This window comes from Nicotiana tomentosiformis, chromosome 5 (assembly GCF_000390325.3).
Source record: "Nicotiana tomentosiformis chromosome 5, ASM39032v3, whole genome shotgun sequence".
Classification (NCBI taxonomy): domain Eukaryota; kingdom Viridiplantae; phylum Streptophyta; class Magnoliopsida; order Solanales; family Solanaceae; genus Nicotiana; species Nicotiana tomentosiformis.
Window position 1 is genome coordinate 23,487,931 of NC_090816.1, and position 23,518 is coordinate 23,511,448.

Genomic DNA, 23,518 nt, shown 5'->3' on the forward strand with positions numbered 1-23,518 from the left:
AAATCCACATCAGAAGAACTTGAACAAGTCGCGTTGTTCGAAAAGCTCTTGGAGAGAAAGTTCCTCTTGGGGACAGGACTAAACCCCGAGCTCATGTCTAGATTAATTGAATTTCTTAAATTTAATGTCATTTATTTTGGGTGGTCACATGCGGATATGACAATTATCCCGCCAGAAGTGGCCGTGTACAAACTAAGCCTGGATCCCAACATCCCTCCGGTAAGACAGAAAAAACGTCATACTGCCAAGGTCGGAAACAAATTTGTCAAAGAAGAGGTAACTTGCTTACTTGATATCAGTTCAATCAGAGAGGGAAAGTATCTTGACTGGCTAGCTACCATAGTAGTAGTTCCAAAAAAGAATAATAAATATCGCATGTGCGTAGATTATAAGGATTTAAATAAGGCGTGCCCAAAAGATTCATTCCCATAGCCAAACATTGATCAACTTATTGATGTGACGGCCAAACATGAGTTAATGAGTTTCCTCAATGCATATTACGGGTACAACCAAATTAAGATGAACCCGGAAGATCAGGAAAAAACTTCGTTCATAACGAACTTCGGCACATATTGTTAAAATGTGATACCTTTCGGGCTAAAAAAATGCCGGAGCCACTTACCAGCGTCTTGTAAACAAAATGTTTGAGAAACAAAGAGGGAAAACTATGGAGGTTTACATAGATGATATGATGGTTAAGTCTTTGAATGCAGGTGATCATCTTAAACACCTGTAAGAAACCTTTGACATCTTAAGAAAACACAACATGAAGCTTAACCCCGAGAAGTGTGCATACGGGGTCAGCTCCAGTAAGTTCCTAGGATTCCTTGTGTCGCAAAGGGGGGATCAAAGATAATCCCGACAAAATTAAAGCCATCAAAGACATCCCGGACCAGCTATCAAGCGTAAAAGAGGTTCAAATGCTAACAGGGAGATTGGCCGCTCTGAACAGATTCATTTTCCAGTCATCGAAAAAATGCCATCATTTCTTTGCACTCCTAAAAAAGAAGAATAACTTCGAATGGACTCCAAAATGTCAACAGGCTTTGAATGATTTGAAAAGGTATTTGTCAAGTCCTCAATTACTGTCAAAATTGAAAGAAGGCGAACAACTGCTGATCTACTTAGCGGTCTCGGAGGTAGCGGTAAGTGTCGTTTTAGTTCGTGAGGATGAAGGTACGCAATCCCCTATCTATCGTGTACGTAAAATTTTGACGGGAGCATAAACTCACTACCCACATCTGAAAAAATTGGCCTTAGCCCTCGTAGTCGTCGCTCAAAAATTAAGGCCTTATTTCCAATTCCACCTGATAGTTGTGGTCCCCCCCCCCCCACAGAGTTTTCTTCATAAACTCTCAGGTAGGCTGGCCATGTGAGAAGCCAAAATGAGTGAATTCGACATAGAATATAAACCTAGGACTGCGATTAAGTCACAAGTTTTGGCCGACTTTATGGCCGATTTCAGTTAGGGACTGGTAGCTTTGGCTACTAAAGAAGAAGTAATGGTGTCATAATCGACATCGGGTGTTTGGACCTTGTTCACGGATGGAGCTTCCAATGTGAAAGGGTCCGGGCTCGGCATATTGCTAACCACGCCGTCGGGACAAACCCTAAGGCAGGCCATAAGAACCGTTCCTCTAACTAACAATGAATCAGAGTATGAAGCTTTGATTGAAGGGCTCGATCTGGCCCGGGGACTGGACTCCGAGGTCATAGAAATCAAATGCGACTCCCAATTGGTAGTAAATCAGGTCTACGGTATCTTTGAAGCCAAAGAGGAACGCATGCAACAATACGTAATGAAAGTCTAGGCTCTGCTTGCTCGGTTCATGTAATGGTCAATTATGCACATCCCAAGGGAAGAGAATGCAGAAGCAGATGCACTTGCCAATCTTGGATCGTCTACGAAAATGAAGGGATCAGACTCCGGCACGGTCGTACAACTTATGCATTCTGTATTAGACGTGGATAGCTATTACGAGGTGAATGCAACCAATTTGGTCTGGGATTGGAGAAATGAGATCATTGACTATCTCGAGCATGGACAATTGCCTGAAGATCCTAAGGCATCTCTGGCGCTGCGCACTAAATCAACTCGATACAACTTCAAGGGAGGTCAATTGTACAGGATATCTTTCCAAGGCTCGTTGGCCCGATGTTTGGGAGCTTCCGAAGCTAACTGTGTTATGCGAGAAGTCCACGAAGGGATCTACGGAAATCACTCGGGCACGGATTCCTTATTGTTCTAATTAATTAGGGCAGGATACTACTGGCCCCGGATGGAACAAGACGCCAAGGCTTATGTTAAAAAATTTGATAAATATCAACGCTACGCACCGTTGGTACATCAACCGGCAGAGCTACTGCACTTAGTTTTGTCACCATAGTTATTTATGAAGTGGGGGATGGATATAGTCGGACTACTGCCACCAGCCTCGGTAAGGTAAGATTTCTTTTGATTTTAACTGACTATTTTTCTAAGTGGGTTGAAGTAGGTCCTTATCAGAAGAACGACGAACATGAAGCGGTATATTTCTTGTGGGAGAATATAATTTACAGATTTGGGATACCAAAAGAGATAGCCCCCGACAACAGGCCATAATCTATAGGTGCAAAGGTCATAAAGTTCCTTGAAGACTTAAAAATCAAAAGGATCACATCACCACCCTATCATCCGAGCGCAAACGGTCAAGCGGAATCAACAAACAAGGTGATTATACAAAATCTCAAAAAGAGATTAGAAGCGGCTAAAGGTAAATGGCCCGAAGAGCTACCAAGAGTGCTATGGGCATATCGGACAACGGCCAAGTCAAGCACGGGGAAAACTCCTTTCTCTCTTGTGTACGGAGCAGAAGCCCTGATCCTGGTGGAAGTAGGAGAGCCTACCCTGAGATACTTCCGGGCGGCCGAAGAAACAAACAATGAAGCAATGTTGGTCAAATTGGAGCTGCTCGATGAACGCAGGGACTTGGCGCATATAGGGATGGCGGCCCAAAAGTAGAGAATAGAACGATATTACAATCGAAGAGCCAACCTCCGTTATTTCAGAGTATGAGACTTGGTTTTAAGGAAAGTAACTCAGAACGCCTGGGAGCTCAATGTAGGGGAGCTAGGTTCGACATGGGAAAGCCCCTACCAGGTTTCAGCTGTCACCGGAAAAGGGTCATACGAGTTGGAAAATCAAGATGGAGAAAAGTTGCCGAACAACTGGAATGTGGCACACCTTAATAGATACTATTACTGATGAGCCTTACCTATACTGAAAGTATATGTTGCACTCTTTTTCCCTTCGTCCAATTTTTGTCCCAGCTGGGTTTTTCTGGCAAGGTTTTTAACGAGGCAGCAATGGAAAACATAGTACGAAGGAAGCTTCGTCAGCAGAAATAGGACCTTTAAATGACAAGGCACACAAGCAAAGAGCCACTACAGAGCGGTTAAATAGTCTTTTGCTCGGTAGCAAAGTTTCGACCGGGAAGTAAAGTTTGCTGTTGAACAAAGATTACTCGACCGTTCACAAGTGCAAGCCACTGGGGGATTGTTAGATAGTCTTTGGCTCGATAGCATAAATTCTTAAGGGGAAGTGAAGTTTGCTACCGAACTGAAGATTATCTAACCATTCACAAGTGGAATCCTCAAAAAGGTGCAAAACTTTCAGTGTTCGAATTCGCATGCTTCGCATTCGAACACTGGGGGGAATGTTATGAGGATACGGCAACAATGACTGCCACATCGACCGGAATACGAAACCCGGAAACAAAGTTGTATCATCAGGACCGGGGAATGCGCAGCTAGCCCCGTAGAATTAAGTTGTACAAGCTAGCCACAAGTAATGGCAATTTCTTTTTAGCACAATGAGTGCTTATGTACTTTTAAAAATGGAAGGAATAAAGTAAAGTCCTTTTATTTTTATCTTGTTTCTTGTCTGAACGATGAATTAATTTTATCATTTGAAAGTTAAACAATTACTTCAAATGCTAGTGTCGTAATGAACATAAGACGTACTCTTCAAGAGTACCGTAAACATAAGAGGGCCCTCTCTTATGAAAACCTCACGTTAAAGAGTTGATTTTGGAAGAACTTATGCCCGGAATCCAATTATTACCAGGGAAAAATACATCTGAAACTTCGCATATCTCAGCGCGGAATACTGGCGAGAATACTTAAGCAAAAAAAGAACGTAGAAAGAAAAACTTGCGCAATACTTAAACAGAAAGTACACAAAGAGAAAAACTTGCACGATACTTAAACGAAAATGATGCTTCTATTCACAACAAACGTGCCAAACGTCACAAGTACAAAGATACGGGAAAGAAAAGAAAGCAAAAACTAAGCTACTGCATCTCCGGAACCCCGAAGAAGAGAAGCATTTGCACCCCCAAGAGAAGTGGGTGGATCCACCGCCGGCTCAATATCTTGGCTTTCACCATTTTGGCCTTCAGCATCATCACCTTCCGGTTCTTCTTCAATTCCCGAAAATGCGAAACAAGACATAGAAGAGTCGGTAGTATCAGGTCGGATTGGGAGACCCTTTCGGGGAGTTGACTTCAGCTCGCGAGCCTTAGCGATTTCCGCATCAAAGTTAATGATATCCGCTTTGGCCTCTTCCAAGATTTTTCTCCTCATACTATGCATAGAATATATTTTTTCAACAATGAGGGAATCCGTTTGGTGCTGAAGTTCTTCTTTAAGTTGGTTAACCTCAACAGAAAGGTTGTCTTGCTCGGATCTAGTGGCCCGGAGACTGATATCAAGGTCACGGACAGTGGAGCTAAAAACCTTATTGTGCTTTATGACCCTCTTATGCCTCTTCTCCAATTGGGCATACTTCTCCTCGGCAGCAGTAACTTCTTCAGCTTTGGAATTTAAGGCTGCCTCCAAATTACTCATTCTTTCAGTAGAGGCAGCCTCGCGATTGGATGCAACAAGGGCGACATTATTAACTTCAACCCATTTGGACCTAGCTTCTTCAAATTGTTCCCTTAACGGGGCAATCTCTTTTCTAAGGGTCACTATCTCTTGCTTGCTTTGCTGAAATCGAGACCCTAATTCAGCAGCCTCAACAGCTCGTGCTTCATATTCCGGAAGGTGGGTAGCAATATGATCCCACTTGACCAATAATTGATCCCGCTTGGAGGTAAGTTCCTTCTTATCAACTCAAAACCTTGCCATAACAATGATAGAAGAAACAACAAAGGAAACAAAGATTATACCGCCACTGCGTTGTGCATAGCATTATTGAACAAACACTCTCCCGAGAGAGTTTGTGTTTTATTCCTATATTTTTCTGAAGCCAGAGGCTTCAGATAATTAGCAAGTTTCACTGATCGGGACAACAAATGGCATCCGGTAGAAATCTAGAGGGTGACGCTCCTCCTCCTCTGGGGATCTTCGGAGGGGGTAACATATTTTTTCCCCAAATTCCCATGATCTGGGGACTGGGGAAGAGGGATATCCTCCTTTCGGGAAACTGCGTCCGGTGGAGATGATGTAGCAGTTACTGGTGGTAAAGGCAGAGTTGGTGAAGAAGGAGATGAAGCTCATGGCGTTGTAGGTTGAGAAGCAGTTGTGGAAAATGCATTGTTGATTATTGGTTACTCATCAACTAAAGACGGAAGGGACCCCGTACTCAGCCACACGGTACCGGGCACGGTGACTGGGACTCGGAAGCGAGAGTAAGCATTTTCCACCATATCATACTCCCCTCAGAGTGCCGAGGCATCGTCCTCGATTGGTGTAACTAGCTCAACAAATTGAGCATTTTGTTAAGCTGATGAAGGTCGTCGTCTTCTATGAAGAGAAGCCCATCATCACTAGCTTCTCCATCATCGTCGAGCACCAGGGTGTCTATGGCCGGTTTGGGCGCGGAGCTTATCACCACAACATTCGAGGATGGCTCGGGCGCTGCATTCTTTGCTTTTTTAGTTTTTTCCCTGGTTGCGGAGGAGCTTCGTCTTTTTTGTTGCTTGTTCTCCTGCCGGGGACTCCGAGAAGCAGCACTTGCACCGGATGCAGTATCGACTACACCCGTTCGGGAAAAGGCCTCCTATAACAGCCTCGCCGCATATGAAGGATCAACCAAAACATCCTCCTCGGGGATGACAATTAAGCCCTGGGGTAGACCTGAATTCAATAGGAGAAAAAGGTTAATCAGTTTTCTTATACGAAAGGTAAAAATAAGATGAGTTCAATCTACCATGATTATTGGCCTTCCACCCATATTTAAGGGCCAGTTCTTTTCATGTGCGGGTCTCGGGAGTAGTGACATAGAAAAGCTTTTGGACCTACTAGTCCAAGCCTTCAACCACCGGTGGAGTCCACCGAGTTGCTCATATAAGTGAAAGAAGAGGGATCGGTAACAACATGGGGTGATCTTTAACTAGAAGAAAAGACAAACGATGAACTTACAAGTAAGTTCCACAATTCCAGAAAGGATGAAGTCGTGGCCGGAATGATGTCTCTGGTGGCAACTGCAACTAATTGTTCCATCCACCCGCAGTCGTTGTCATCATCCATGCTGGTTAGTAGAGCATGGTGGTCACGTTTGCTAAAATGTATCATTCCCCTGCAGAAAATCTTGGGGGAATAAAGGTTTATTAATCGAGCCAGGGTTAGCTCTTCTCCCATCTCCTGGCACAGACGCCGAAGACAAGCAACTGTCCTCCACACAGAAGAGCTTACTTGTGCCAGGCATACCTGGTAACGGATGTAGAACTCTACGATAACGGAGTCAAGCTCCCCGCTGAAAGAGAACGACCCCAAAGGAAAGTGATAGGTATAAAAATACGTGAAACCCTTCTTGGATAAGGTTATCCACTCCGCTAGGTTAGGAGCGACGATATTTAAATCATGGCAATGGCAGTCTTCCTTCACAGCATGAATGCTGGAAGGACGGATGGAAGAAAGATATACACCAACAGCCCACGTGCGAGGGTTAGCAGAAGGATATTTCTCTTCGAAGTCCTTAGTTATGACAAGACTTCTTGGAATAATGATGCTCACCGTAAGAAGAGCATCATCATCAGCTTTACCTTTGTTCTTTGAGAAACTAAGGTTTCTGGAAGAAGAAGCCATTGTTATCAGAGGAAGAAAAGGGTTTTCTCTGAAGAAGAAGGTTAGAGAAAGTTGAAGACAAATACGTGTTGAGTAAAGAGAGTTCGAGAAAGTTTGTAAAATTATGAAGTGTAAATGAAGAAGTTTGATACGTGTAAGTAAAGGAATATGCGGCTAAAATGGTAGCCATAATTACCTCGATAACCAACAAAAGTGGTGCTGAATCGTGGGATGATGCGTATTCGGGACATTAAATGCGGAGAGATGTGTGTCTAATCAACCGTCAGAAACTTTTCAAAGGGGGTCAAAGAATTTCCCGCCAAAAAGGGTATCTCTACCAACTTCCTAGTGACACAAGGTTATGCCACCGGAAAGCAGGTGGATTATCTGTATAGGGTAAAATATATTCATATTTAATGATCGCATGAGAAAGCGATACGTGGAGCCGAAGACAGAAGACAGTCGGGTCTGAAGGCAATGATCTCAAAGAGAATGGTATTCATAAAGGCGAATTAAACACCTACCACCTGGTAGCATTTAATAAAGAATATTCTATAGCATTAAGTGCACGGTCTGTTACAGAGAATATGGCATTGACTGCCTACTGTTATACATTCTTCAATGGCCCTCATAATTATCATTTAAGAGGAGCTTGATCCTAGGATCTTGTTCCCTAGGTGCAGCTATAAATAGTGAGCTCCCTAACCATTGTAAATTACACGAATTTTCTGACAAGCATCACTATATTCTATCAAAAGCTCAATAATATTTTACTTTCTTTTTTATTCATATTGTTATTATTGCCTTCGAAAGCTCTGCTCCCGGAATCGAGATTTCTGCTCTTTTATCCCAACTTCAAGGCTAAGTCTTACATTTTTGTATAATTTCTTTATCATTTTAGGATCAAATCGATTCTCTTGTCTATAAACTACGTATAAATTCAAATGTACCGTTTTATGGGTAAACAACGTGGCCCAAGTGGTGGATAAATAAAAGGCCTAATATTAAGTATTTTGTGTGTGGATAAGTGATGCCCAATAACAATTGGTCTGTGATGGGTAGACACTTTTTATAAATAGAGGCAAACCTCCCTTTCCCTAGTTATTAGAAAACTCTAACGTATTATGTCTCTTGAATGCGTGGTAACGGTAGACATCCCATCACTCAAGTTCTCCGGATTGTAAGAGCAGGTAGCTAGTGGATTATGGAAGTTGGTCTCAGGCTTAATCATCATTTGTTGTCGATGTTGAATCGATAGAGTTGAACAGTACGCTTTCTTAAACTCTAACTCTAGATTGATTGCATAATTGTGTGTTCATCTCTATTATGGTTGCGAATTAATTATCTTAAAGGTTGTATCAGAGCCACCATAATTAGGGATTAAGATCAATAAAATTAATCTTGAATTTCGAAATATATACAGTACTGCTTTCAACTTTCGAACAGCAGTACAACACAATGAAATTTTGTTCACTATGCCATTGTTTTGGGTGATCTTCTCGTCGGCGGGTAGAGAAGTATCTACTATTTTTGTAACATGAATTTTAATATATTGTAGTTGAAATTAGAGTATTGGAATCGTCAATAAGTGACAGGGTTAGGAAGAGATAAATGGGTGGCGGCGGCAAAAGTGGGTTTAACCACTGGATTGACAAAACCAGAGAATCTTTTCTTTCCCTTGGTTAATTGTTGGATGAAACCAAGAAGACAACATTAAGATTGAGAGGGATTCTGGTGGGATTATGTTTTGAAATTGATCAATTCAATTTGAAAGAATTTATTAAAGCCCAAATGGGTTTTTGTTTACAGTTGCTGCAAAAAGCAGCATACCGTTCTCTTTATTTCTGTTTACATTTTATTAACCCACTTTGTCCCAAAATCCTTTCAATTGACCTTGCCGTTTGACCAAAGATTATAGATTTTGGTTCAAATAATTAAATTTATATAAACGAGGGTTAATATTAGCTAACAATAATATTGGTAAGATGGAGTTATTGACAAATCAACAGATACTATGTAGGTATAGCCGAACAGTGACGGTAGCATGCAATAAATATTCTAAGAATCAAAGGCAATAATGTAGCATTCAATATCAATAAATAGTAATAAATGACATTTAAGTAAATAGAATGAATGAGTCACCCAAGAAAGGATGGAGTAAGTGGATGTTCTTTCTGACAATGATTAATGATAGACAATCCCTTAAATATTTGAGTTATTCTCAGATCTAGTGAAAAAGTATAGACAAGAATCTCAGTGAAAATGTTATGTTTGTATCTTCGCAATGAGATCTGATTCTCTTTTTCAAGTCAAAGTGTGTTTTTTACAAATGAATATCGCATGTCCCCTATCAATGTGTCTTTTTCTATTTATACAGAATATGTTCCTAAGAAACTCTAATAGTACAAGTGCAGAGAATATCCACTAGAATATTCACTTTTATGTCCTATCTTGAAACTAGCTAGCCGTTATAACTCTGTCAAAAGTACTCGACCCCGGCCTCGACCTTTGTTGACTCCTCGACTTCGACCCTTGTTGACTCTTCGACTTTGGCCCTTGTCGACTCTTCGACCACAGACGTCGCAGCTTCTCGGGTCATTTCGACAAACGACATTCCCTATAAATAGAAAAAGACACAATGATAGGGGTCATATGATATTCATTTATAAAAACACATACTTTTACTTGAAAAAGAGAGTCGGATCTCATTGCGAAGATATAAATATTACCTTTTTACTGAAATTCTTGTCTATGTTTTTTCACTAGATCCGAGAATAACTCAAATATTCAAAGGATTGTCTATCATTCATCAGAAAGAACATCCACTTACTCTATCCTTTCTTGGGTGACTCATTCATTCTATTTACTTAAATGTTATTTATTGTTATTTATTGATATTGAATGCTACATTATTGCCTTTGATTCCTTGAATATTTATTGCATGCTATCGTCACTGCTATACCTACATAGTATCAGTTGCTTTTTCAAGAACTCTATCTTAGGGATATTATTGTTAGCTAAGATTAACCCTCATTTATATAAATTTAATTATTTGAACCAAAATATATATTTTTTTGATGGCTGCTGCTTTTACTATTTGGTTTGCCGGTGGATTAATTATTCTAATTCAAGATTACGTTTGTCACTTGTATGTCGAACGTCAAGTGTCAGAAGTTTTTGTTATGTACTTTTGCTGATGTAGTCAGAGAATGGATTTAAAATTACTATAATAAATAAATAGAAGGGTCTATGGGTGTTATTTTATAACATGTATTAACGTGTATAACTAAGAAAATGTGATTAATAAATAGTGTCACCAAAGTGGTATACTTATTTGGAGTCACAGAATTTTTTTTAATATTATATACATATAAGATCATTTAATATATGGATTGAGAATTATGATTAATAGATAATTTCCACCAAAGTGGTATATTTATTTGCGTTATTGAAATATTCTCAATGCACCATGTCTAAATTATCCTTTATAAGTGTACACTAGTGTTAGAGGTTTTTCTTTTAATACTAGTGACGCTAAATTAATTTATGAAATACGATATTATATTTCAACACAAAGGATGAAGCTTATATATATATATATATATATATATATATAAGGATAATTTGTTGTAAGAGAAGGTTTTGTGTCTCTTACGTAAAGAAAGGACACAATGTATGCCTTGTACTCTTGGATAATAGGGGGAGGAGATTTATCTATTGCCTAAAGGTGAGGATGCAATGAGTGTCTTGGACTTCTTGATTTTTAAAGAGGGAGACAATTGCATCTTCCACCCAAAGGAAGGGTGTAATGAATGTCTTTGACTCTTTTGATTTATATATTCTTTCCCATAATTTTATCTAATTTTTGTGTTATTTGCTTATACAACTGTTAATAACATGGCTACTCAGTTGAATTCCATTGAGACTCTGACTAGTAGCAACTACAAGAAGTGGAAATAGGATGTTGAAGTAGTATAGATGGACCTGAACTTTGCATTGGCTTAACATAAACCTGTTGAACCTACAACTACTAGCACTGCTGATGAAAAGGCTAAGTATGAGAAATGGATAAAGGCTAACAAATGGAGCCTTAAGATCATGAAGAGATCCATTTCTGATCCCATAAAAGGTGCAATCAAGGATAATGGAAATGCAAAGGATTTCTTGAGTATCATTGGACAAAAATTCCTAGAATCTGATAAAGCCGAGATAGGTAGCCTAATTGATTCCCTGACTACCATAAAGTATGACCTTGTAGGTAGTGTCTGCGATCATATTATGAAAGTGGTTAACATTGCTACCAAACTGAATAATTTAGGTGTAACCATTACCGATGATTTTCTTGTTCATCATTCCCTAAGGTCCCTTCCTGAGCAGTTTAACCAACTTAAAATAACCTATAATGCACAAAACATAAGTGGAGTGTTAATGAGCTTATTACTGTTTGTATGGTAGATGAAGGGATGATCCAAAAGGAGAAAGTTGAGGGCGTAGTGAACCTTGTTAATTCGTCTAGATCAACTGATTATCCCTCTTATAAAAGAAAAAGTGGACCCAGATTTCATAAAAAGAAACATGGTCAGTCTCATTGTCCAAGTGGTAATATTGGTCATACTAATAAACCTGGTGTTAACTAAAGTTAGTCTCATAATCCTCCTGGTCCTCAAGTTGTAATTAAGAAAGAAATCAAGTGTTGGGATTACAAACAAGTAGGTCATAAGAAAACTGGTTGTCCTCTAAAAAAGAAACCAGGTAATATTTTGACTTTTGTCTGCTTTGAAATTAGTCTTGTTCATATTCCTTTAAATTCCTAGTGGTTGAATGGTGGTGTAACTCTTCATATAACCAATGACTTGTAGGATCTAGTAAGCAGATGGAAGCCAAAAGAGGATGAAGCTAGTGTTGTTCTGGAAAAGGACTCAAAGCAAAGGTAGAGTTTATAGGGACAACTATTTTACCTTTTAAAAATAATTCTGGCATTCGTTTATAAAATATTTTTTTTGTACTGTCTATGAGACCGAAATTAGTTTCGGTTTCCCTATTGGACAAAGCTAGTTATTCATTTCAACAAAATAATAGTATTATTAAAATTTTCTATGATTCACATGTTGTTGCTGATGCCTTTTTAAGTGATAGTCTATATCTCTTGAATGTGTTGAATGAAATATTTTTTCTGCAATGCATGTTGAAACTTTTGCCCACAAAAGGTCTACTATGAGTAAAACATCTTATCTGTTATGGCATAGGCATCTTGGTCATATTTTTAAAGAAAGAATTGAACAATTGGTAAAGGAAAATATTTTACATGTCCTTAATTCAAAAGATTTTGAAACTTGTGTGGATTGTATTAAGGGTAAAATGACCAAGGTTAACAGAAATGGTTCCACTAAGAGCTCTAAACTCTTAGAAATTATTCATACTGACACCAGTGGACCTTATGTACCTAGTTTGATCAATCATAAGTATTTTATTACTTTTATTGATGACTTTTCAAGATATTGTTATATATAACTTTTAAAAGAAAAATTTGAAGCACTTGATAAGTTTAAATTTACAAGAGTGAAGTTGAAAAACAGCTTGAAAATTCCATTAAGATTGTGAGGTATAACCGTGGAGGTGAATATTATAAAAAATATGATGAGTCTGGTCAATGTATAAGGCCTTTTACTTTATTTTTACAAGAATGTGGGATAGTAGCATAATATACCATACCAGGTACTCCTGAGCAGAATGGTATGACTGAAAAACGAAATCGTACTCTCATGGAAATGGTGAGAAATATGACGTCAAGGACTAGCCTACCTGAGTCTCTTTTGGGGTGAAGCCTTAAAAATAGCTATATATATCCTGAATAGAGTTCCTATAAAATCAGTCTTGAAAACTCCCTTTGAACTATGGACAACCCAAAAATCTAGCTTGAATTATTTTCACATTTGGGAATGTCCAACTGAAGTTCGTATTTATTCATCCACAGAAAATAAAATTGATCCTAAAACTCCAGTTGTTTCTTTATAGGCTATCCCGATCACTCTAATGGTTTTAGTTTTTTCTGTCCTAAGTGTGGCACTAGAATCGTTGAGTCTGCTAATGCAAAATTTCTTGATCATGATGTTTGAGAATGTAATTGTTCATGTGGGAAGGAAATTATATTGAAAGAAAAGGAAGTCATTGTACAATATACATGTACCTATTGTACACGAAAATGTGGTAAACCATCCTATTCATGAGGGGGAGAATCAAGGGAACAATGACAAAAATCCCATGGTCCCTGAGCAAAATGAACACAGTGAACCACTTCGTAGGTCACAAAGAGAAAGAAGATCTGTCATCTCTGATGATTTTATCGTGTATGTGACTGAAAATTTTAGTGATACTAGAGGGCTGACTGATCCTTTATCATATGCTCAAACTATTTCCTCTCCATATATTGATAAATGACGTGAGGTAATGGAAGATGAAATATAGACCTTTATCATATGCTCAAACTATTTCCTATCTATGGAAGATGAAATGAGCTCCATAGAGTGTGGGAGTTAGTTGAATTGCCTGTATATTTTAGGCCTATTGGTTGCAAATGGGCATTTAAAACTAAAAGAGACTCCAAGGGAAATATAGACCATTATAAAGCAAGGTTGGTTGCTAAGGGTTACACTTAGAAAGAAGGTATTGATTATAAAGAAATATTTTCTCCTGTTTCATCTAAGGATGTGTTTAAAGTTGTGATGACTCTTGTGGCTTATTTTGATTTAGAGTTGCACGAGATGGATGCTAAAACTACTTTCCTGAATAGGAGTCTATTTGAAGAAGTTTATATGGTTCGACCTGAAGGATTTAAAAAAGCTGGTAAAGAACATTTAGTATGCAAACTTAACAAATCTATATATGGGCTTATACAAGCCTCCAGGCTTGATGAATGTGTTTATCTCAAAATAGCCAATGACAATTTTATTATTATGGTTCTCTATGTTGATGATATTCTGCTTGTCACAAATAATTTGAGTTTGATGAATGAGACCAAACAATTTTTGTCTAGGTCTTTTGATATGAAAGATGAGCTTGGTGAAGCCTATTTTGTTCTTGGGATAGAAATTAAAATAGATAGGTCATGTGGTTTGTTGGATTTATCACAATATTTCTATATTGAGAGTGTTCTTAAAACTTTTAATATGCAAGACTGTAGATCCGGTGTTGCACCTCTTGTGAAACGGGATAAACTTAGCAAGGATCAATATCCGAAAAATGATGTTGAAAAGAGAATTATGAGAGATGAGCCATATGCAAGTGTTGTTGGTTGTTTGATGTACATACAAGTTTGTACAAGGCCTGATATTGCATTTGTTATTAACATGTTGGGAAGATTTTCTTTTAATCCTCGGTGGGCACATTGGGTGGCCGCAAAGAAAGTGATGAGATATCTACAATGCACTAAAGACTTCATGCTAGTAGACAAAAAAGTTCATGATTTGGACCTGCTGGTATATTCAGATTCTGATTTTTCAGGTTGTCAAGACACTATGAAATCAACTTCTAGGTATATTTTTATGTTGGCCGGAGGTGCTTTTTCTTGGAAAAGTGAGAAATAGAGTATTACTGCTACATCCATAGTGGAAGCTGAGTTTATTGCCTGTTTTGAGACTGCTTCACATGCTGTATGGATGAAGAATTTCTTATTAAATTATGAATTATGGATTTTATATCTAAGCCAGTGACTATTTCCTGTGACAACAGTGCAACTGTGTTCTTCTCTAAGAATAACAAGAGAACAAGAGACTCTACGCATGTTAACCTTAAGTTAAGGTTAGAGACATGGTAAAAGAAGGTGATATATATATATATATATTGAGCATATTAACATAGAATCTATGTTGGTTGATCGTTTGACTAAAGGTCTTAGGCTTGTAGTGTTTAATGAATATGCTCAAAATATGGGTATTTAAGAGTCTTTTTGTCACGACTCAAAAATCAACCGCCGTGATGGCGCCTATCGTAGTACTAGGCAAGCCACTACTCAACTATCTTAACACAGTAAAAGCTTTGAAATTATGGACGGAAGCAATTAATATTTAAGAAAAATCTTTTTGGAACAAAAATAAACTTGCAACACAATACAATTATCCCAGAACCGGAGTGTCATCGAGTACATGCGCATCTATAATAGGAACAATCTACTACAATATTTAAGGAATAAGAACTAAAATGCCAGTAAAGATGATGAAGGAGAGTCAAGGCCTGCGAACGCCATGCAGCTACCTCGACAGTCTCCGGGATCAGCTGCTTAAATATTAACACTCGCTATAACCATGAACACCTGGATCTGCACACGAAGTGCAGGGTGTAGCGTGAGTACAACCAACTCAGTAAGTAACAATAATAAATAAAGAATTGAAAGATAGTGATGAACTACACAGTTATAGTTCATTTCCAGTGATCTCAACAAGAAAGTAGACCTGCTTCCAAATCCGACAATTTAAGTCAAATCAGTTTATACATGTCAAGTTCAAGTAAAATCTGGATATAGTATCTATCAAAAGTTTCAAAACAATGACATATATCAGCTATGTGCAACAACAATGAAAGCAAATACTGCCTCTCAGGGCAAGAATCACTCAGTCTTTCTTAATAGCTCATCACTCGGCACTCAACCCTCAACACTCACACTCAATAGGTACCTGCGCTCACTGGGGTGTACAGACTCCGGAGGGACTCCTTCAGCCCAAGTGTTATATCGCTACAGCGTGCAGCCCGATCCCATATAAATAGCCATAAGGCTCGTTGCGACGTGTAACCCGATCTATATATATATATATATATATATATATATATGGATCGGGTTGCACGTCACTCTCTCTCTATATATATATAGCCCTAAGGCTCGTTGCGACGTGCAACCCGATCCATAAACATACAGCCCTCAGGCCCGTTGCGGCATGCAACCCGATCCATAAACATACATATAGCTCACAGCTCGACACTCGGGCCCTATCTCAGTCACCAACCTCTCCAGTCTCTCGGGCTCTCAGAAATCATAAATATCAGCCCAAACAAAGATAATATAATGTAACAACAAGAAACAATAAGAGACTGAGATATGATACGCAAGTAAACCGTGTCTGAGTACAAAATAGCAATTAGCAAATAATTCAACAAGTGCACGACCTCTGCGGGTCCCAACAGTGTAATCACGTAGCCTAAGCATGACTCCTAACATGATTTGCAGTCAAATTTCTATAATACAGGGAGAGCATATAGCTAACAACAAGTTATTCAACTTTACAGTTCCACGGAATGGACCAAGTCACAATTCCTATGATGCACGCACACACGCCCGTCACCTAGCATGTGCGTCACCTCCAAAACAATCATATAACAACAAAATTCGGGGTTTCTTACCCTCAAGACCAGATTTAAAACTGTTACTTACCTCAATCCGAGCAAAATTCTACTCCAAAATGCCCTTGCCTCGCGAATCGGCCTCCAAATATCCCGAATCTAGCCACAAGCAATACAATACAATCAATACGGGCTAAAGGAATCAATTCCATAAGAAAAATATGAATTATAAGCCAAAATCCGAAATTGGCTGAAACCCGACCCTCGGACCCACGTCTCGAAATCCGACCCTCGGACCCACGAGTCTAACCATACCAAATTTATCAAAATCCGACATCAAATGGCCATTCAATTCCCCAAAATTAACTCTCCAAATCCCTAGCCTCAAACCCCCAAATTACACCTAAAAAATACACCAACTAGGTGGAAAAATTAGTGGGGAACATGATTATTGAAGAAACATGAACACAAGAAACTTACCTCAAGAATACCCTTGAAAATCCTCTCACAAACCTCCAAAATCCGAGCTCAAAATGTTAGAAAATGAAGAAAATCGCGAGCCCTTATGTTTATATGTTCTGCCCATTCAAACTGCACCTGCGGTCCCAAATCCGCTTCTGCGGTGCAAACTCCGCATCTGTGGAAGTCACTTAGCCCAGCTGCCTCCGCTTCTTTGTACGCAAAAGCCTAGCCTCACCGGGCTCAAACCAACCCACCAAAGATCTACACCGCCTCCCATACAAAGCCTCATACGGGACCATCTGGATGCTCGACTGATAACTGTTGTTGTAAGCAAACTCCGCGAGTGGCATAAACTGGTCCCATGTATCCCCAAATTCAATGACACACGCACGCAGCATATCCTCTAATATCTGAATAGTGTGCTGGGACTGCCCGTCCATCTGATGGTGAAATGTTGTACTTAACTCCACCTGAGTGCCCAACTCTCGCTGCACGGCTCTCCAAAACTACGATGTAAACTGCGTGCCTCTATCTGAAATGATGGAAACCGGCACACCATGAAGGCGGTCAATCTCCCGGATGTAAACCTCAGCCAGCCGCTCTGAAGAATAAGTGGTGCCCACTGGAATGAAGTGTGGGAACTTGGTCAGCCGATCCACAATCACCCAAATAGCATCGAACTTCCTCAAAGTCCGTAGGAGCCCAACTACGAAATCCATGGTGATCCGCTCCCACTTCCACTCTAGAATCTCTAACCTCTGAAGCAAGCCACTCGGTCTCTGATGCTTATACTTTACCTGCTGACAGTTAAGGCACCGAGCTACAAACCCACTATGTCCTTCTTCATCCTCCTCCAATAATAGTGCTGCCTCAAGTCCTGATACATCTTTGCGGCACCTGGATGAATGGAATACCGTGAACTGTGGGCCTCCTCAAGAATCAACTAACGTAGCCCATCCACATTGGGCACACAAATCCGACCCAGCATCCTCAATACCCCATCATCCCCAATAGTCACATCTCTGGCATCATCATGTTGAACCCTGTCCTTAAGGACAAGCAAATGAGGATCGTCATATTGGCTCTCTCTGATGCGATCAAATAAGGAAGACCGAGTAACCACACAAGCGAGAACCCGATTGGGCTCCGAAATCTCCAATCTCACGAACCGGTTGGCCAAAGCCTGAACATCAACTGCAAGAGGTCTCTCTCCAATGGGAAGAAAAGCAAGACTACCCATACTCACCGCCTTCCTACTCAAGGCATCGGCCACCACAATGGCCTTCCCTGAATGATACAGAATAGTGACGTCATAGTCCTTTAGTAGCTCCAATCATCTCCGCTGCCTCAAATTAAGATCCTTTTGTTTGAATAAGTGCTGGAGGCTCCGATGATCTGTAAATGCCTCACAAGACACACCATAGAGATAGTGCCTCCAAATCTTCAGCACATGAATAATGACAGCCAACTCTAAATCATGAACAAGGTAGTTCTTCTCATGGGGATTTAATTGGCGCGAAGTATAAACAATCACTCTACCCTCCTATATCAAAACACACTCAATACCGATCCAAGAAGTGTCACAATACACTGTATAAGATCCTGAAGCTGACGGCAAAACTAGAACTGGAGTTGTGGTCAAGGCAGTCTTAAGCTTCTGAAAGCTCTCCTCGCACTCCTCCGACCATCTGAAAGGTTCACCTTTTTGGGTCAATTTAGTTAAGGGCGATGCAATAGACAAAAATCCCTGCATGAAGCGACGGTAATAACCAGTCAAACCAAGAAAGCTCCGAATCTCCATAGCTGAGGACAGTCTGGGACAACTCTGAACTGCCTCTATCTTCTTCGGATCCACCTGAATACCCTCACTGGACACCACGTGCCCCAAGAATGCCACTGAGCTGAGCCAAAATTCACACTTGGAGAACTTGGCATAAAGCTCCTCCTCCCTTAACCGCTGCAACACAACCCTCAAATGCTGGGCGTGCTCCTCCTGGCTACGAGAGTACACTAGGATATCGTCAATGAACACAATAACAAACGAGTCGAGATAAGGCTGAAATACACTGTTCATTAGATGCATGAACGCTACTGGGGCATTGGTCAGCCCAAAAGACATCACAAGGAACTCATAATGACCATAACGAGTCCTGAAAGTTGTCTTATGAATATCCGAGTCCCGAATCTTCAACTGGTCATACCCAGACCTCAAATCAATCTTGGAGAACACCCTCGCTCCCTGAAGCTGGTTAAATAGGTCATCAATGCGCGGCAAAGGATAATTGTTCTTGATTGTGACCTTGTTCAACTGCCTATAATCAATGCACATTCTCATAATACCATCCTTCTTCTTCACAAACAGAATAGGTGCACCCCAAGGTGATACACTAGGCCTAATAAACCCCTTATCAAGGAGTTCCTGAAGCTGTTCTTTCAACTCCTTCAACTCAGCCGGTACCATACGGTACAGAAGAATAGATATGGGTTGAGTGCCCGGCACCAAGTCGATACCGAAATCAGTATCCCTGTCGGGCGGCATGCCCGACAGGTCTACAGGAAACACATTCGAAAACTCCCACACCACCGGAACAGAATCAATAGTGGGAGCATCAGTACTAACATCCCTCACAAGGGCCAAACAAGATAAACAACCCTTCTCAACCATCCGCTGAGCCTTCAAGTATGAAATCACTCTACTGGGAACATAGTCTAAAGAACCTCTCCACTCAATCCTTTGCAGCCCCAGCATTGCCAACGTCACGGTCTTAGCATGACAATCTACAACAGCATGACATGGAGACAACTAATCCATACCCAAAATCGCGTCAAAGTCCACCATACTAAGCAGCAAAAGATCAACTCTGGTCTCCAATCCCTCAATAGTCACCACACAAGATCGATATACATTGTCCACAACGATAGTATCGCCCACTGGCGTAGATACATGAACAAATGAAATTAGAGATTCATGGGGCATATCCAGATAATGAGCAAAATACGATGACACATATGAATAAGTGGAACCAGGTTCAAATAATACAGAGGCATCCTTGTGGCAAACCGAGACAATACCTGTGATCACTACATCAGAAGTAATGGCATCTGGTCTGGTGGGAAGAGCATAAAATCGGGCCTGACCGCCACCTGATCGTCCTCCCCCTCTAGGGCGACCTCTAGCTGACTGGGCCCTACCCCGATCTGGCTGAGCGGGTTGTGAAGTAATTGGTGCTGAAGCCGTAGTCTAACTCCTCTGCTGAGACGGACCTCCCATAAGGCCGGGACAATATCTCCTGATATGGCCAAACTCTCTACACTCATAGCAACTCCCCGGTGCTGGTAGTGGGGACTGGAGGGAGCTCCGAGCACCGGGATAACTGGTAGAAGGACCTGGCATAGATGAGCCCTAAACCAATGGAGCACGGGACGAACTCTGAGCTGGAAGGGCACTGAGAGATGAGTGACCCTGCTGATAACTGTGTGAACCATGGCCAGATGATGCACCACGGTGAACTAGGCCAGCCCGTCTGAGCATGCCTGTAAGGACGACCCCTGTCGTGGTATAACTGACCCCCGGAAGGAATACCATTGAATTCGCCCTGTCCATGAGGCCTCTTGGCCTCCCTCTCAACCCGCTACTGGCTGCGGACCATCTCTACCTGACGAGCAATGTCGACAACCTCATCAAAAGTAGAACCAGACACCCTTTCTCTAGCCATAAGTAACCGCAGCTAAAGTGTGAGACCATCAATGAACCTCCTGACACTCTCTCTGTCTGTGGGAACTAACCAGACTGCATGACGGGCCAACTTAGAAAACCTCATCTAGTACTACATCAAAGACGTATCACCCTGACGAAGCTGGTCAAACTGCCTGCGCAGCTCCTCTCTGTGGGACTGAGGCACGAACTTCTCCAGGAAGAGAACGGAGAACTCCTGCCATATAAGGGGTGCTAATACGACCGGCCTACGCCTCTCATAAGCCTCCCACCAATTGAAGGAAGCCCCAGAGAACTAAAAAGTAGTGAACGAGACCTCACTGGTCTTTAGAATACCTGTTGTACGGAGAATCCTCCGACACCTGTCCAGGAAACCCTGGGCATCCTCCGCCTCTGTAGCACTGAAAGATGGAGGCTGGAGTCTCCCAAACCTCTCCAATCTCCGCTGCTCATCATCAGGCATAACATGAACCACATGGGCTTGAGCAGCTGCAACTGGTTGGGCTGGTAGTGACCCCGGTATCTGACGTCCCTGTACTACCTGATCTGGAGTACGGGCAACAGGGGTATGAGTATCTCCCCCGGCCTGAGAAGTGGCAGGTGTGGCCTGAGCCAAAACCACCTGAGCAAGACCAGTGCAAACTGTCAATACCTGTGCTAAAGCCTCCTGAAGGCTTGGAATCACAATGGGCACATGTGGTGCCTGAGCTGGTCCCACTGGCTCATCCACAACTGGAACCTGCTCATGAACTGGGGCAACTGGTGTATCTGCAGGTGCTGCCCTTGCTGCTGTGCGAGCTGCACCTCTTCCCCTACCACGACCTCTACCATGACCTCGGCCTCTCGCGGCCCTGACTGGTGGTACTGGTGGTTGTACATCCCGCCCAGTAGTACGTGTCCTCATCATCTATGTGTGAATATCCCTGCATGCGGCTCGTGCCATTCCAGGTGGCCCATCCCAGCATTCATTCGCAAATCCTATACTGAAATAGAGACTGCTCAACCTCCAAAGTTAATTCGCGTGTAGGAAAAGCCGGCTATCGTACCGTTGACTCTATCTATTCATGAAATATGCTTTATTTCATTATCTACTTTATATAAGACTGCTCCCCCTTTTTCTAAGAATTTATCTACTTTCCTTTACTCCATAGGGCCTTCTCTAACGGGGAAAATCCTTCCATGTCCATCAAATGACCGGCCTCCCCTGGCTCTTCCACCGTCATGCTCCTTTTCCTCCCTATGGTATTCTCTCCCGGCACAAGCCTACCACGCTTCACTCCTGTGGCATTTTTGTCAGACGGTCTTTGCCAGTAGTTCCATCCTCTCTGCTTGTTGTTCCATCTATGATTAATTTTGTTCATCGTGCGGGTACGTACACTAGGGAAATTGTGGGTTGTTGTTATGGTTTGCAGTAAATTTTATAACTTTGTTTGAGATAGGGGTAAATTTGACAAGATAGTATAACGGTAAATGTAATTTAGCGTGATAATATAATAAACGGTAAATTTAGGTAATATTCAAACATGTAGGGTTAAATTTGACACTTTTCCCTTAAAGTAACTAGGGTTTAACCAATGTCTTCCCTTTTCATGAACACAAAATACTCTCTAGCTATAAATGTCTCTTTGTCACCTACAACTATGGTGGCTATAACTATCTCTCTCTCACCTACAACTATGGCGAGAATATCAAGTGTATTACAAGAATTGGAGACAAGATTTAAGACTCTACAAGAAGAAGACTCGAGGTTATAATGTTAGGCTAGCCATGCATTTAAAATTGCGGTCACTATCGTAACCGTATTGTTTGCTATAAAGGCTACATTGATGGTCTTTGTTGTATGCAGGAAACCAACGTGTGCCGTGTTTTATTTTACTATATTTTGTGTGTTACTTGAAATGTTTGGATCCCTTATATGTGGCTGGTATGCTTATTTGCAAATAAACAAGGTAAAAATAAGGGTAGAAGATCTAACTGGCTAATAAAGTCTTTCCAGCAAGATATCAACGCGTTGATAACTGGAATATCTTTGCAACTATCGGTTAAAACTCAAAAGACTCAAGATAGATATTTTATGCGCAAAGATGAGCAGCTAAAGGTCGAATTGGAATGACGAAAGGAGAAGAGAATGCAGATGGTGGATGAAGATAATGAAGAAATCAAAGAAAATCTTAAGAGATATACAAATGATGAAGAGTAGGTTGACTCAAATGCCGTCTATTGACATGTATACTAGATTGTATACAAAATTACTCATATTCATGCCCTTTACTGCTATTGTGGCCGGTGCATTTTTTATCAGCTACTTCCTACATGTTATTCTGCCAGAGTCAAATGAATAGCAAATGAAGACCCCACTAGTGTTGTGGTAGTTAGTATCTAGTCTATTTAAAAATGCTAAGTAATACTCACTCTTCGCCAATGATCAGAACTGAACTACAACGATTAAACTTCATAACATAGTTTTAAAATTCGAACTCTGTCAGTCAAATTTCACAACACACAGTTCAAACTTCAAGCTTGTTGGTGAGTTCAAACGGCAAGACACATGCCTAAATAAATTTTATAATAATTGGCATGAGATAATACACTTGCAATGCACATATGTAGAGATTTGCATTTTTTTTGAGTATATGCGAGTAAAATTTTGTCACGGTTAGTATATAGAATAACACTTATGATCTAACGTGGTCGAATTATATAACTGGATAGTTATGATCAGGAGATTGTGCAGACAAACTCACAAAGAATCCTTATGTTTGCAGAAACGTTTAAAACATTAATATAAAACTTCGAAATATTATAGTAACGTGCTTTATTGTGCGTGAGTTTTGCAATTATTCTTGTCTAAAACGCTTTTAAGAAAAATAAAATTGATTACTCATTGATGTGTTTGAAGGCCCTTTTCTAGTAACCGAAATTTTGCGGAAAACGGATTAGCAGCCACTTTTCAGATCACAA

The 23,518-nt window shown here is 40.7% G+C and overlaps 1 long non-coding RNA gene across 3 annotated transcripts in view; it reads left to right on the forward strand.

Moving 5' to 3' along the window:
* The window catches only part of LOC138910817 (uncharacterized), a 47,350-nt gene extending 24,416 nt beyond the window's left edge, over positions 1–22,934 (forward strand). Inside the window, exons 3-4 of one of the 3 annotated variants that reach the window (XR_011415972.1) lie at positions 11,910–11,980; positions 22,554–22,934. This is a non-coding gene — a long non-coding RNA (uncharacterized lncRNA). Of the gene's footprint in view, positions 1–11,909; positions 12,155–22,553 lie in introns of those variants that run through there. The other 2 variants (XR_011415973.1, XR_011415971.1) reach the window with 2 other exon arrangements.
* Positions 22,935–23,518: the final 584 nt, after the last annotated feature.